The sequence below is a fragment of the Hyperolius riggenbachi genome, chromosome 11 (assembly GCF_040937935.1).
Source record: "Hyperolius riggenbachi isolate aHypRig1 chromosome 11, aHypRig1.pri, whole genome shotgun sequence".
NCBI classification, from domain to species: domain Eukaryota; kingdom Metazoa; phylum Chordata; class Amphibia; order Anura; family Hyperoliidae; genus Hyperolius; species Hyperolius riggenbachi.
Genome location: NC_090656.1, coordinates 108,859,768 through 108,876,551, shown reverse-complemented (window position 1 = coordinate 108,876,551; position 16,784 = coordinate 108,859,768). Strand labels below are relative to the sequence as shown.

General features: G+C 42.3%; 1 protein-coding gene across 2 annotated transcripts in view; it reads right to left on the bottom strand.

Annotated features, from left to right (window-relative positions):
• Positions 1–16,784, bottom strand: part of KCNQ1 (potassium voltage-gated channel subfamily Q member 1) — a 202,092-nt gene that overhangs the window by 123,661 nt on the left and 61,647 nt on the right. The gene's annotated exons all lie outside the window — the stretch shown is intronic.

The window sequence follows — 16,784 nt, the reverse complement described above, 5'->3', positions numbered from 1 at the left end:
CAGACCTTGTGAACGTAATTTATGGTTTTAAAACCTGCTTTTTTTGTCCTGACTAAACTATATCGTTTTAAGCCCTGCTTTGCTGCCGTTTGGAAAATGTCTGTCCGCCGACTTTAACGTTTAATAGCAAAGCCCCCTTAAAAGCTAGAAACCCCAAATTTGCAGGTTATGTTAAGAAGAAAATTGGGAACAAGAGGAAAAACAATTTTTCAAAAAGACCTTCTACTTTTTGAGAAAATCGATTTTAAAAGTTCAAAGAAAAAACTATACATTTTAAATGCTGCCGGTCAGAGTGTGGGAAATATTTCCCAGCAGTTAATAGCAAAGGCCTCTTACATCCTAGCAACACCAAATTTGCAGGATATGTTAAAAAGATAGTGGGAAATCATATGAAAAAAAAAACCAAAAAATTTTTAATTTTGGTGAATGTTTTGTCTGAGTGTGCGAAATCTGAAAAAACGGCAGCAAAGCAGGGCTTAAAACGATAAATAACTTGACGGTCGGCGCCATTTTTTAACTTTATAAAACGATAAATATCGTTCAATAATGGTTTTCTATGAGGCACCATTATTATAACGGCCGTGCCTGACGCCATTTTTAACTGGCTTGGTGCTCCATAGGCAGTAGCAGTGTAAGGGAGTCTAGCCCAAGGTGCCCTCACTAAATAGGTGCAGGCTTACTGAACAGGAAGAGCCAAGATTTGAACCCTGGTCTCCTATGTCACAAGAAGAGCTCTTAACCAGTACACTATCCAGTCACTCTACTCTACTGTTCTCTTCCAGCCATTCCAAGACATTGTTTAGACTTTTGCTATCCACTGAATTTGTATTTTACTCTACTGATATAGAGGAAGCCCATCCTATATGGTCCTCAAAATAAAAGATGTATTAAGGTATCTGAAGTTTATCAAAAACTGAAGACAGATCCCAGCATAGAAGGAGCATCTGGTGCAGACAGAAGAGGGCAGCGTGGGTAACTTTATGGAAACAAAGCAGACACGAGTCCCTGCAAAACATGTCGCTGAAAACAGTATTGTGTTTGTACTGAATTTATCCCCGGAGGGGTACTCAAAGCAGCAAATACACTTCAGACTATCGGGAAAGAATGCTGGTGAACACACTGAAAGTTCACTGTAAATCCCCTGCTGAGTGGTAGCTTATGTTTGTATCGCAGATATAACACTTTAACGAGAAAGGAGAGTTCAGCTGCACTGGAACGCTCGTCAGTCAGGACAGCCAATCACAAAGCCTTTTAATGACATTGTCTTTCATGCACGCACTGGGTGCAGAGCTGATAAGTGCCTCCCTATTCTCATTTGCCATTTGTCCTGGGACCACACTGTTGACAGGAAAATCATTTAGTAAAGACACCAAATGAAATGCCCAAGGACAATGCGAGCCAGAGACATTCCAACACTTCTAATGGCAGGCAGTCTTCCGCAGAGCTCGCAGCACACACAGGACAGCTATGGATTTCTTCTAGTGAGACCTGATCAGTGGATGAAATGTAAGGGAGAGGAACATCACAATGATAAATGGAAGCAATGACAGCAAAAACATGGAAGACTTTATCTGAAAAGACTACTAAATTTAACTTTAGGACTGGGACGCACTAGACCATTTTTTGGGGCGGCAGCATTTAGGGATCGCTTTCAATTGCTAACAATTTCCCAAAACACTTTGCCAATGTAAGTGGATGGAGCAGATCCCACTGGAGCAATTGCGATTAAGGAAATTGCAATCTTAAAACATGCAGCATTTTCGGAGCGCTTATAAATGGCTTACAAAGCACAGCTACAAATCTCTAGCGATTGCAATAGCGCTTTGCAGCGAGTCCCAGGCCTTGCAGTTCATAAACTAACATCCTGTGATGAAATGCACAAATGCTAAAATAAACTACATGGAGTCTCCGGTTAACAAATGAGATAGGGACTGTAGGTTCGTGCTTAACCTGAATCTGTCCCTAAGTTGAAACACTGTGCTATCTCTGTCCCCTGTATTTCCTCGATGCCCCCCTGTGCCTCTAGTGTCCCCCTCCGTGTCCCCTCCGTTCCCCCGTGCCTTTAGTGCCCCCAACACTGTGTCATCTCTGTCCCCATGTAGGGCACATACAATTAAACTTTGCTGCAGTACACAGAGGGCCAGTGTACTGCAGCAAAGTTTAATTTTACCAGTGTAACAACCAATTTTTCTTTGATTTTTTTGAAACTAGATTTACTCAAAAACTACAGGGTCTTCTTGTAAAGAAAAAAGAAAAGTTTTGGGGCTGATTTCCACAAAATCAAACTTCACATTTCAGGCAGTTTGTAAGTCGGGGACTACCTGTACTTATTTTTTTCACCTGAACATGGGGACACAGTTGTGTTAATCCTGACTGCAAGGCTCTGCATTTTAGTACAGGTGAGGTGCTACATGCACGTGTCTGTGCTGCACTTACAGCACATACATTACAGGGGACATTGCCCTCACACGATGCTCCTGTAAAGCAGGCCCCAAGTTTATCTGACTAGGCAAAGTCACCTTGTTACTGGCCATAAAATCTATACTCATATTACCTCAGATTATCTGACTGCTGTGCACTGTTCTGGGACCCCAGAACAGTGCACTACGCACCACCGCTATGGCAGTCCTGACTGCTCCTCTTGCAGCACTACACATGCCTGCCACACAGTATTGGTTGCTGCTTCTCCAGTCTATGAGTCAAGGCAGAATTTATACTTTTTCCACTCCAGTCCAATTATTTTTTATTGCTCCCCATCCATGTGTCCTGCTTCCCCTCCAATTTCAAATGTAGCCTCCTCTTCAGTATGTAACATCCATGTACAGCAGTCCCTCTCTTCCAAGTACTTGGGCAATATATTTCTTCTATTCCATATGTTACATCTTCATTTGCAGTCTCCCTTTCATATTCAGAAACCTTTTTTCCACATTAAGCCACTCCCTTGGGTGTCAATGTCATTCTCAAAGCTCAGCTTTTCTGCGAGGGTTGCATTCTCATGAGGACACTTGCAGAGCGAGTCCCCACCCACCTAATGCACAATTTTAAAATAATCTTAAATTTCTTTTTGTTCAATATTAGTTCACTTTTGGCATTGTCATTTTAACTCCATATTACAGATTCTAAAACTATGGCTTTTTGATATTTAAGTAAGTTGTAATGTAATGAACTTCACTCTCTATCAATTTAAGATTAATAACTAGCACATAGTCAAAATACATAAAACGAAGCCCATTCGTTTTTAGAGATTTTTCCCTGATCTAATGGTTTTTTTATCAAGCAGTAAATCCGGTTTTGTGTATTTCTTCTCCAAACAACAGGTGGGACAATCATTGATCAAACAGATTAGCAGAATTTGTTTTTAAGTGTGGCGTGGAGACCAACAAAACATGCACCAATGAGTAGATCATAAGAACAGTGTTGAGAACCCCCAATTTAGAAGGCCATATAGTGGACTGGGCCGGTAATTGTAAAACAGATGGTGCCAACACTATCTACCACTTGATTTTAGAGACTCTGGTCCAGCAGGAGTCTTATTCCTTCAACCCCCCACCCCCTCCTCAGTTTAGGGCCAATCTCTACTTGTAACGGCGTAAATCTGCAGCATTTCCCTAACATGGGCTTACCATAGAGATTACAAGTGTGATTGTTGAGGGTCAAAGACAGCCTTTTTCTCTCAGATGGAAGGCAGTTGCAGAGAAGGAGATTCCCCTTTAAGGCAGTACGATTAGGCACTGGTGTTGCTTACAGATAATTCCACTACAACAACAAGAAAACAGAAAAGCGCTCACAGTGTGCGGCAGGCAGTTAAAAGGGGATGCCTGAGTGGACAGGACCTGGATTGGTGGACTGTTTAACATTAGATTCAAACCCAATCAATTGTCACCGCTTGTCTGCATGCACACATGCGACCTTGTATATCCAGGAATGCAAGTGCAACAGGAATGCCATTCGGGACAACCAACCTTGGCATACACAGGACATCTCTGCCTGCTGCTGGACTGCCACATGCGTACAATGGCTGTTCTGAGCCAACAGCTCACCCATCCAGGTGAAACCTGTCTCCTCGGGCAGCCCCTGCCGCACACAGCGCTTTTCTGTTTTCCCCTCAGAGACCAGCTACAATTTAGTCTGGACTTCCTGCTTCAGAGGTGCTGATCATTAGCTCTGGTACAGCAGCCTACAGCCATCTCCTCAATAGCCACTGTGAGGTACACTGCAGGTAAGGGCTTCCAACACCACAGCAGCCATTTTCTATTGATGAGAGGTTGAAAGCCCATTCACGGTTTATACCTGGGGTGGGGGGAAAAAAAAGGTGTACAGTAGGTTGCTGTATCCAACTGGCAAATCCTTTGTGTGAAGCACATGTGCCTTCTTTCCTTTAGATATGTGGAAGGGAAAAAGGATAGGTACAGTTACCTGGGTATCACATTCATCCAGCCTGAGCCCAACAGAGGTGCTTGGGCATAATCCAGGCAAGTGTCAGCTGTCTAGAGATTAATAATGCCCAAAAATATTACAGGCTTGTAATGAGTTAACCTAAATCTCCTTGACAAATGTTCTAGGTAACATTCACTGCACTGATTTAATTACAGTATTTATTTGCTTTAGAGATAACCTTGATAGGAGTGCACAAGACTGGCGCCGATTCAAGACGTCTCTGGAATGCCTTACATTAATGCTTCAAATACTGAGGGCTCATTGTGCGGCTTTATTAAGTGATTTTCATTGTGCAGTTTTATGAAGCAACTTTTATATGAAACAATGCCTTCACCCGAATCCATCACTGCCTGGCAAGGAAGTAACGCGTTCTCAATGCTTGCTCAAGCTTTTGCCAACTTTTTCTATTCCTGCTGTCTTCCAAAGCTAATTCAAACCAGGAACCACCAGGCTGAGACCTGCTTAAGCAAATTAAAAAGGCCATTCATTACTAACAGTACAACCATAATAGTTTTTCAGGCGGCACTGGACTGTTCTCAGGCAGCAAAGGCGGGGCTTAAAAAGTCAGACTTAAAAGGTGTGAAAAATGAAAAGCACGGCAAATATATATAGTTAGCGATGAGCAACATTTAAGCTGCAAGAATCCTTGCAGCAATATTCAGGCTAGGTTACCACTACACTGGACCAAGTATGTATTGTCACAGCGAACCAGATGTATTATCCGCACATATAAATGTTTGTATCCACTGGTGTCCATTGTAGCAGGTTTTTTTTTTAATGCACAATACCTTGGGAGGATCACCCAGTTAAATGTAGGCCAGGTACCGCGGTTACTGGAAAATGGCTCTTTTTTGGATTAACTGGTGGCGTTCCGGTCCTTGCTGTTGTGAAGAACAACTGACTTGGGCACTCTTATCTTCTCCATTACATGGGCGCTTCTTTATCTCCTCGGTTAATCATTTGTGAGGGGTCTGAGGGGGATATTTGATATTTCATTTTGTCTATTTTGCTTTGAAAGCACTAGTGAGAACGGATGTAGTCTGTCTCTGTAGACATTTACTTTGTCAGCATATGAAGCATAGGTGTGGAAAAGTCCTGCAAGATGGGAATTTGCATTTGCTACCACCATGGAGACAATGGATATGTTGAAAATGGACATGGTCTGACCAGATCCTATAGAGAACGAAGTTCACTCTGCACAGGTTAGCCATGGCACAGAACCTGACACAGCTAACCTTGGTCCAGTACAGGTTAGCCATGGCCTTGCATCCCACACAGGTTAGCCATGGCCCAGTACAATGCACAGTTTAGCCATGGCCTACCGTCCAGCACCGGTTAACCATGGCTCTGCACAGGTTAGCCATGGCCCAGCACCTAGCACAGTTGCATCATGGCCCAGCACCTAACATAGGTTAGCCATGGCCCAGCACAGTTGCACCATGGCCCAGCACAGTTGTACCATGGCTAGGTACCCCACAAACATGAGCTGTGGCATTCTGTCCATATTTTACTCTACCCATTTTATTTAAAAAAACAAACAAACTGATAATGGAAGAAAAAAAAGAAAGCGTTTTGTCTTAACTGTTTTCCAATGTCTAATTACACCACAGAGGATCAGAAACACAAACTACAAACCTTGTCTGACAGCAAATTTCATGCGTTCTCATAAATTAACCTGCATTGTCACATACAACAAGTCCCCTTGAATTTTGAAGGATGAAAACATAATTACTTTTGTTTTAACTTTTTGGAACCCAGTTATAGTAGTTAAACGTAAAATAGTTTATAGCCTGTGAAATTTGTATTAAATGCATATGCCATGACGTTGATCCTGGCATAACCGGAGTACCCACTGCATATGCCAAGCAGAAGACAAACAATACCAGGGATGGGTTCCTTTGCTTTGTTTATTTCTGTGTACTTGGTTCTGTATGCATAGCAGGTTGTACAATCCCCACGTCTCTGCGCACCACTGCCTTATATGCTACAGGCCCATTCAAGGCCAGACTGTCCAAATCTTACCAATAGAGCAGATTTTTTTTCTTCATTTCCCACTAACTCTGTATGTTTAGATTTAGTCATGTTTACCAGTTGTTTGTTCCTGCCATGCAACAATACTTTTTTCCCTTTTCTATAAATAGCCATTAAATAATGACTTCTGAAATGGGGAAAACAAACACTGTTAAGGCCGCAGCGCCAGGCCCGGGACACTAGAAATCTTTTACAGTAAAGCAAATGAAAGGCCACTTGAACTAAACAGAAGTAAATATCCTTCAATAAGACAATCTACAGTGGAAAGGTATACAAAAACAACGAAAGCATCATCCTTTGCTGCTTGATTGGCAAAGGAAATCCTGCAATTATAACCAAGGTGTTGATGATCAACGAGCAGGAAAGGGAATTTATAAACACGTGCTTTGATGTTCCTAAGGGCCTGGCCTGAGAGTGTTGTGCTTTTAGACTCTGATGAGGAAGTCCACTCATTAGCCACTACATTTATCCTGTCATCTGCATTGTTGGTCTAGGAAAGCAGAGATGGGTATCTTGCACAATGTATACTTGCTGCTTGGCAACACCAAGATACACGTTGGGGGAGTTGCATGCTAGATCTATTTGCTACATCATCTTCCCTATGCAAGATCAACCTTTTACCTGTTTTCCTACTCTCCATCAGTCAATATTATTAGGCCTAAGTCCCACTAACAGTGCTTTTCAAAGTGCTCGTGATTTCAAAAGCTCTTGCTAATGTAATGCCATGGTGGATTTTTTAAAGAAAAAAAAAAAAAATATATCACATCCCTCAAGTGGAATCACACATCGCATTATATTGGCTAGAGCTTTTCAAATCGCTGCTAGTGGGTTCCAGGCCTCCGACAAGATTTCAGCAGAAGCCTCGCCTAATACACTAGAATCCCTTTATAGCAAACTCCTATGGACTGGGAAAAGTGGTTTATTATATCGGAAGTTTACTAGATCAGAATTTGTCATGCTCAAGCACATAAAGTATACTCTAGTACAGTACTGTATTTTAATTCAGTCAATAATTGGAAGTCAATTTTTCAATTCTTTAAGCAAGCAGCTAAAGTAAGTTAGGTCCTCAAATATTTCAACAGAGATTTTTTTTTTAATTGTGGTTTTGTACTTAACCACAATTAATTTTAAATTGAAAACTCAGATGCAGTTGTATTGCAGATTTTCAACTTTAATTCAGTGGGGTGAACAAAACGATTGCATAAAAATGTGAGGCAACAAAAGCACAATCCCTTCATTTCAGGGGCTCAAAAGTAATTGGACAAACTAAATACAGTAACCGGAAATAAAATGTTAATTTCTAATACTCGGTTGAAAACCCTTTGCTGACAACGACAGCCTGAAGTCTTAATTAAACTCATGGACTTCAACAGATGCTGGGTTTAACCTGGCGTTCAATTTTCCCAAGATTTCTGTGCAAAAAGTGATAAAATTTATTTTTAAAAAACTTTTTTTCCTGTAACTTGCCAAAATGTGTCGAGCAAGGGTCTAGTATACAGTGCAGGAGAGTATTGATGTGTATGCATGTTTGTACTGTTCACAGCATGTTTTTATGGACGGACATTTCTGTCCATACCGCTAGGGAGGTTCTGCCAGGTCTTTACTGCAGCAGCTTTCAGTTGCTGTTTGTGGGCTTTCTGCCTGAACTTTTGTCTTCAACAAGTTAAATGCATGCTCAGTTGGGTTAAGATCAGGTGACCGACTTGGCTATTCAAGAATTTTCCACTTCTTTGCTTTAATAAATTCTTGGGTTGCTTTGGATGTATGTTTTGGGTCACTGTCCATCTGCATCATGAAACGCCGCAATCAATTTGATGGCATATAACTGGATTTGAGCAGACAGTATGTCTCTGAACACCTCAGAATTCACTTGGCTGCTTCTGTCCTGTGTCACATCATCAATTACCACTAGTGCGCAGTGCTACTGGCAGCCATTCATGCCCAAGCCATCACACTGCCTCCACAGTGTTTTGCAGAGGATGTGGAATCCTTTGGATAAGGAGCGGTTACACCCCTTTATACTTTTTTTCTTGGCATCAGAGGTTGAGGTAGAGGTTGTTCTTGGTTTTATCTGTCCGAAGATGGTTTTCCCAGAAGTGTGCAGACTTTTTTTTTTTTTTTTTTTTTAAAGCAAAGTCCAATCTAGTGTTTCTATTCTTAAGGCTTAGGAGTAACTTGCACGTTGCAGTGCATCCTCTGTATTTGCTTTCATGCAGTCTTCTCTATATGGTAGACTTGGATGTCGCTACGCTTACCCCCTGGAGGGTGTTGCTCACTTGGTTAGCTGTTGTGAAGGGGTTTCTCTGCACCATGGAAAGGATTCTGCCATCATCCACCACTGTTGTCTTCCGTGGATGTCCAGGTCTTTTGGCGTTGCTGAGTTCACCAGTGCTTTCTTTCCTGTTTTTGCAGCTTAAAGAGGAACTCCAGTGAAAATAATGTAGTAAAAAAAAGTGCTTCATTTTTACACTATGTATAAATGCTTTAGTCAGTGTTTGCCCATTGCAAAAACTTTCCTCACCCCGATTTACATTCTGACATCACATAGTGACATTGTTACTGCTGGTAGGTGATGTCAGTGGAAGTAGCTGCTGCTTGCTTTTTTGGCAGCTGTAAACAGCCATTTCCCACAATGCAACGAGGTTCACAGACAGGAAACTGCCAGGACCATGGTCCTCAGTTTCCTGTGGGAGGGTTTTCACCACAATATCAGCCATACAAAGCCCACTGATGATCCATTTGTAAAAAGGAATAGATTTCTCATGTAAAAGGGAGTATTAGCTACTGATTGAGATGAAGTTCAATTCTTGGTCACGGTTTCTCTTTAAGGATGGCTCCTTTCACCTGCATGGAGAGCTCCTTTGACTGCATTGTTTGTTTACTGCAAAAAATTTTCCACATGCAAGAGGGACATGTGCGAGGTGCCAGACTTTTGGTAGTCTCACTTCTGGAGACTGCAGAGGAGGATGAGGGAAGCCTCATTAGGATCCATAGGCCTCACCCTCCTGAGGTAAGTACCCCCTAGGGGCACTTTTTTCATTTCAGGGTTCCTTTAAGACACAATAAGATCCAAATAAATTGATAAATACTGCTTGCATGCAAACTGCAAGCTGCTTGGAATCGGGCAAAACAAAAACTCCTGTTGATTCTTTCCCAACCTGCCCACAATGTGCATGCACACCAGAATTATAGGCATTCCACAGACATCTACCTGTTTCATACAACTGGCACTAGTATTTTAAGCTGGCCTGGTCCTTTAACCTCATCACCAAGTTCAGCGGGATGAAGGGGGAGGGGGTGGTATAATTTTATTCACGACCCTGATCCAAAAGGGAAACAAGGCTGTGTGCTGTAATCGGAAAGAGGATGACTCCATTGTGTACACTCTGGAAGCAGAGAGAGTAGGATATGTGACAGACCTTTACAAGCATCAAGGAATGGAAATCGTAAAAGGATGGAAGGATTTTCCGGATAAAAGTTCCAAAACAAGATGTGTGACGTTCTAAAATGTCGGGGGTGTAGACTTGAAGGAAGTGTGATAAAAGTCCATCTCCACTGGAATGGCAGCAGATGCCTCTCTTGGCTGTGAAAGAGAATATATAGAAACAGCACAGAAAAATATGCGCTCCCAGCCTATATTTAGACCGCAGGAAATCTTGACCAAGATAAAAGGCCTTGGTGCTCAGGCAGCATTTCCAGCTGGTACCTGACTGCACTTGAAACTCTGGCTTTTACAAAAAAAACAGCACACTGCTCTTGTGAAATAGTTAAAGGACCACTGTTGCAAAATTACAAAAAAAGGGTGTGTGTGTTGCTGTCACTTACAGTAGGTAGTACAAATCTGGCATTACCAGTTTTGGGCTAGTCCATCCCTCCCTAGGGGGTTCTCAGCATGGCCTTTATTCTTGATAAAGACACTCCCTGAAAAAAAGATTTATACAAAGATGCTGAATAGCCTCCCTGCACACCGTATATATATTTTTTTTGGCAGTAGAACGGAGCAACTGTCATTCACTAAGTGCTTTTGAAAATAAAGAAATCCCTGAGAATCCCCTATGAGGATATGTGCTAGTCCAAAACCTGTCGGTTCTGTCAGATTTCTACTACTTACTGTAAGCGACAGCAACATAGGAGAAAAGTAATGTATGGCTCATTTTACTCTGGGAGAAATGCACTTCTTATCTGTATATGTTTACATACATTTTAAATTTTAAGATTTCCGCGACAGTGGTCCTTTTAAAAAACATACACACGTCTGATTTTTCCAAACGTTGGACGTCAAGTCAGACGTGTGTACAAACTATCGTTCAGCTGATAAGACTGGTTTTGACCGATCCGCCAAGCGGATGCGGATCTGTCAAAACCAGTCTTAGCTTAACGATTGTTTGTACACACGTCTGACTTGACGTCCAAATGACCGGTCTGAACGACTGGACGTTTGGAAAAATCAGACGTGTGTATGTACCTTAATAATGACCGACTTGCCAAACCCAAGAAATCAGCTGAAAGCTGTGTAGGTAACAGCTCCAGCTCACTGCACAGCTTGTTATGGATTCAACAGAACATTAATGTTAAATGAATTATACAAAAAAAGTAGGTTTGAGATGAAAGGAAAAGATCTGCTGGACCAATACTTAGAGCCCTTTTCCACTTGCAATCGCTAGCGTTCACGCTGAACGCTAGCGATTGCGGATCAGCAAAAAATTCCCGGCGCTTTCCCGACGTTTGCGATCGCGATTTTGCTATGCTATGCACTACATAGCAAAATCGCGTCAAAAATCGCTCCGCGGCGCGATCGCGATCATGTTAAAAACGAATCGCGGTAGTGGAAATTACCTACCGCGATTCCTATGTTAAAAAGCAAACCGTAGCGATTTTAAAATCACTAGCGGTTTGCGGTTTTGCCATTAAGCAGTTGAAAACGCCGTAGTGGAAAAGGGCCCTGAGAGTCTCTTATTCAGTGACTGACAGCTGCCTGCTCATTCCCATTCATCCTTAGAGGGAACCAGAGGTGGAAGGATATGGAAGCTGCCATATTTATTTCCCTTTAAGGCTAGGTTTCCACTTGTGCGTTTTGTGTCACATTTTTCTCTCAGAAAATTTGCATTGATTTGGGAACTAATGTTAGTGAATGGGGCCGTTTCCATTCAATGCGAATATTCACATGAATATCTGAGGTCCTGCACCTTTTTTTCGGACATTGCGCACAAGGCTTTGCATAAGCAATTCAAATTTTCGCGTTATTTGCATGAAAAATTCACATTACATCCATGGTTACAGGAAGTTGTCAGCAGTCATGACTAATCTGCTTCTAGGCAGATTATGTTTGCTGACTGGATTAGCCACATGCTTGTTTCAGGTGTGGGATTCAGACTCTACTGCAGCTAAAGGATCATGACAGCCGGGCAATTCGCATTGCTTAAAAAGAAGTAAATGTCAGCCTTCATATTCCTCTCACTTCAGGTGTCTGTAGAGGGAGGAGCGATTGCTCCATCAGCTAAAGCCACGCCTCCCTACTAAGCCCATCAAGGCTGTCAGTCTCTAGAAGGGTGGTGTGGCTTCAGATTGACTGGGAGGGGAGACTGACCTAAGTCAGGAGGATTAGGGATGGACAGACAGAAAGATGTAATTAATTCTGAGTTGCTAAAAGATAATGCACAATTTTTATGCAAATATATGCAGCTTAAAAAAAGAACCAATTAAGGCAGAACTAGCTTGCAGCTGTACTACGTCTTACCCCTGAGTCAACGGGCCTGGAGGGCAAATAATTAGTGCCGCCGGGACTATTGCTGGAGCAGGGGGGAGTCGTTCTTCAAGCTTTACCCTGCACCCAAATTTCCTGGTGCCTTAATTACATGAACAGTGTGGCAATTGTGGAATGACCGAAAATATACCAAGAAATGCTAGGGACTTAAAGGAAACCTGATTAAAAAAAAAAAAGTTTCACTTACCTGGGGCTTCTGCCAGCCCCCTGCAGCCACCCTGTACCCACGCTGTTACCATTCGTTCCGCTCAGCCCCCGCCGTAGCTAACTTGCACTTTTGTAGTTGCAGTCACCTGCGCTTGCGTGGCCTTTGCCGCACGTGTCCTCGTAGCGCTCCTATCAACAGGAGCGTCCTGAGATTCTCATACTGCGCCTGCGCAGGATGCTCCCGGCGACATGAGCAGCAGCGAGGATGCGCATGGCCAGGGAAATGCAGGTGGCGGTGAAGTAACGGAACCATGGCAGGGGATCGGAGGATCGTTTGCCATTGTCGCAGGCACAGGGCGGCTACAGGGGACTGGCAGAAGTCCCAGGTAAGAGAAACACTTTGTTTCTTCTTTCTTCAGTTCCGCTTTAAGGTGCACAGACGCACAATTTCGGGGCCAAGTTCTGTACAGATGTGAGTTTTATATGTACAGGCTAGCAACGTGTTCTATATTTATCAGAGTTTGTGTTTTGTCAAAAGCCCAGGTCACCTATGACTCAATGGTGGGTAAACTACCACTCCCATCATGCTCTGCCAGCTTATGTGCTATATCCTTATTGTTCTTACCTACTTACGATTAATCTTAATGCAGCAATAAATAAATATTGAACTTCGCATTTAACCCTGCCTTTATGCAGCTTCTCAGCCTACACTTAGACTTATTTACAAGTTCAGATGGAATATATAGCCCAATTAGTATTAGTTCCATTATAAATCTAATAGCAACCTTCATCGAATATGTCAGAGGTTTCCTTTTGTAACAAAGGATACAGGCTTACAATTTCTCCCATCATTTGGGACCAACTTTCCAAACCCAATCGGCATTAATCTTTAAAGCGGTATTGTCACCATGAAAAACAAATTTCAATAGCAACTGGTTTACATAGTTACCTTGCCATCAGTTTCTCTCAGAAGCATACCATTTTCTTCTTACAGTGATACCTTCCAGTTCTGACAACATTTTGTCAGAACTGAAATATATCAGTTGCTGTCAGTTACAGCTGAGAGGAGAACTGATGTGTCCATGTTTCCCTATGGCTCAAGTGGGCGATGTTACAGTTTAACAGTGTGCTGACCAGGAAGCTGTTATGGGGTAATAGCCATTTTCAAAATGGAGGACGGAAAATTCCATTGATCACAGTGGACAAACCGGGTGCAGGAGAGGAAAAATAGATTGAGGAGTAGACTACACAGGAGGTAAGTATGACTTGTGTATGTTTATTTTGTCTTTTAATTTTCAGTTCGGGTTTTCTTTAAGAATAAATACATTGTATTTATTATTTTACGGGTCAAAAAGTTCACTTCCTGACTTGCGACAAAACCGCTCGGATAAAAATGCTTAGAAAACCGCTAAGTACAAAAAAGAATCGCCCACCCAAGCGCCGGGAATCGGGGGAAAAAAAACACCTCAAAAACAGCCTAACGCGGATGGACACACGAGCCGAACGCAATGTGAAGAAGGCCTTACGGGTATTTTCTACGGGTGCCCAAATCCCTGCTGCTTACGGACGCACAAGTTTTTCTTTCCTGCACCTCCTCCTGTGCTCTGCATCTTTCTCCATTGCCACCAGGAGTTCTGGTGTCCGCAGAAGCAATGAAGAGATGACACATGGCATAGGAGGAGACATGCAAGGGGACAGGTGAGCCAAAACTATTCTGCAAAACTAACCACAGGTTCAGGGGGTACAAATTACACATGGGGAAGACACGACTCGGAGTCCAGCAGTCATTGCCATATATCGAAAACCACTACCAATGTGCACTCTATTCAGCCCTTTCAAGTGATAGCTTTTCAACATGCCAGATTACTTTGACTGATTTTGAGGACCATCAGGTAACAACGGCATCGATCTCTGCGAGATTTTATCATAATGACCGAATCTGAGAAATCTGCAGAATATCAATGAGCCAAATGTATGTAATCTATAACCACCTAACATCTGGGCACTAATCAGTCATTGATCGCCACATTACCATGTTTAGCGCAGCTTCTGTTTGGTTGGAACAGTGATTTAGGGACAGCAGAGGCCTATGCACACGCTAGTGTGTTCTCGGACGCCTCAGTTGAGAACCTATCCTTAGTCCAGGTGTCCCCTGGGATTGCAGCATGCCAGATCAACAATTAACAATAATAAAAGGTCATGCTGAGAATCCCCCCGTGAAGAGATGGACTAGCCCAAAACCTATCAGTAATGTCAGATTTCTACTACCTACTGTAAGTGACAGCAACATAGGAGAAAAGTAATTTATGGTTAATTTTACTCTGGGATAAATTTACTTATTTGTATGTGCTTAAAATTTTAAGGTTTTCCCGACAGTTCCTCTTTAAACAACAATTGATGACCTAGTCTATTGTTCCCCTCCATACCCTATGAGTGGAAGCCGTTCCATCATGCCCAGCACTATCGTCCATCCTCCACCAAGACCCAATGTGTTCCTTAGGTTGTTGCCTAGGCTCACCTCTATATAGCATTGGGGACCCAAAGAGCCACCCACATGATAAAGTTCGATCGTGGTGTTTGTCCTCCTGGATGTTGTTTTCTGGAATGGCCAAGGCACTTTAAGCATGCTTATACAATGGCCTCAATTCACTAAGCTTTATCAAACACTTTATCAAATGTTTGATAATTTACCTCATGGGTAAAATCTAATTTTGAATTCACTAGGGTGTTATAGATTTATTGAACGTTTTATCGATAAAACATTTGATAAATATAACACCTTAGTAAATTCAAAATTAGATTTTACCCATGAGGTCAATTATCAAACGTTTGATAAAGTGTTTGATAAAGCTTAGTGGATTGAGGCCAATATATCCTAAAATGAAAGCCTGACCAATAATGCAATGTATGCATTGTTTTAAGCGGTTAGGCCTCTTACACACTGCATGCGATTCTGATCAAAAAAAAAAAAAAAATGCATGCTGCTACATTGTAAAAATTGCTACAAAAATCGGAATCATGTTGTGTGCAAGAGGCCTTAACTTGCATTTATACGGATCATAACCAAGAAATCGTTTCTGGAGCTGTGAAGTGACCCTACTCATCTATCATACCCATTGTTGCAGGGCTGCTAACATCTACAAACTCAGAGTATGGGAGCAAAGTTACCTACAGACGATGCATTAATGGTTATCTCAGGCACGAATCTAGTATAAGTGTAGCTGTCCCCAAGACGTCATTCAGCGATCCATCCTGCCAGATGGCGAAATAAGACATTGTGTAACAGGTTTCACTCACTGGATGTTTGTTAATCAGGCAGTTCCCCCTCCCCATGGAACAAAATGCAGGGATGAGCTCCGGATCAAATTCGGATGGAATCTGAATGAGTTTCTTTTGGATTTCATCTTCTAATTAGTGCAGCTGAGCGGGTGTGTGCGGGGGTTTGGGGTTAAACTTACCCAGCAGCCTTCTACTTTAACCCATTCCACGGCACGTTCTACGCCACGGTCACGTGCCTACAAACACTTCCTCCTTCTGGGTTGAAGGAGGAAGCGTAGTAGTCACGTGACGTTGCTTGGAACGCGCCGTGGGACAGGTTAAAGAAGAAGGCTGCTGGGTAAGTTTAACCCCAAGCCTCCCCACCCAGGCACACACCCGCTCAGCTGCACTAATTAGGAGGATGAAATGCGAATGAAACGCATTCAGATTTCATCAGAATTTGATCAGGAGCTCATCACTACAAAATAGGCAGCATGCTGAAGAAAGTAACCCTATCACCAATGATTATCGGGCAATGAACATTGAGCATAGGTTTGTGGCTTAAAGGAAAAGTTAAGTAACATGATGACAGACGTGTATGTACAGTGCCTGGCGCAAAAATAACTAATTCTTCTTTCTCTGTCTGAAAGAGGTAATATTCAGCTATGCAACAGAGAGTTTTTGTCCAGCCGGGAGTCAGTCGAAATATAATATTCCACAATGATAAAGAATAACAGCTATAAAATACTTTCTGGGCAGAGAATTGGGCTTCTGAGCGCAGGGCATAGATAAAAAAAGTTGTGAAAAATAATATGCATTTTAGCACTCTGAGACACGGGACAGTCTTTTACGGAGCTGACACGAAAACAAATCTACTTTTTAACCACTTCAGCCCTCAGTCGTTTTCACTTTATGCATTCGAGCAATGTTCACCTCCCTTTCATTAGCCTATAACTTTATCACTACTTATCACAATGAACTGATCTATATCTTGTTTTTCCGCCACCAATTAGGCTTTCTTTGGGTGGTACAGTTTGCTAAGAGCTACCTTACTGTAAATGCATTTTAACAGTAAGAATAAGAAAAAAAAGGGAAAAAAAAGCATTATTTCTCAGTTTTCGGCCATTATAGTTTTAAAATAATACAT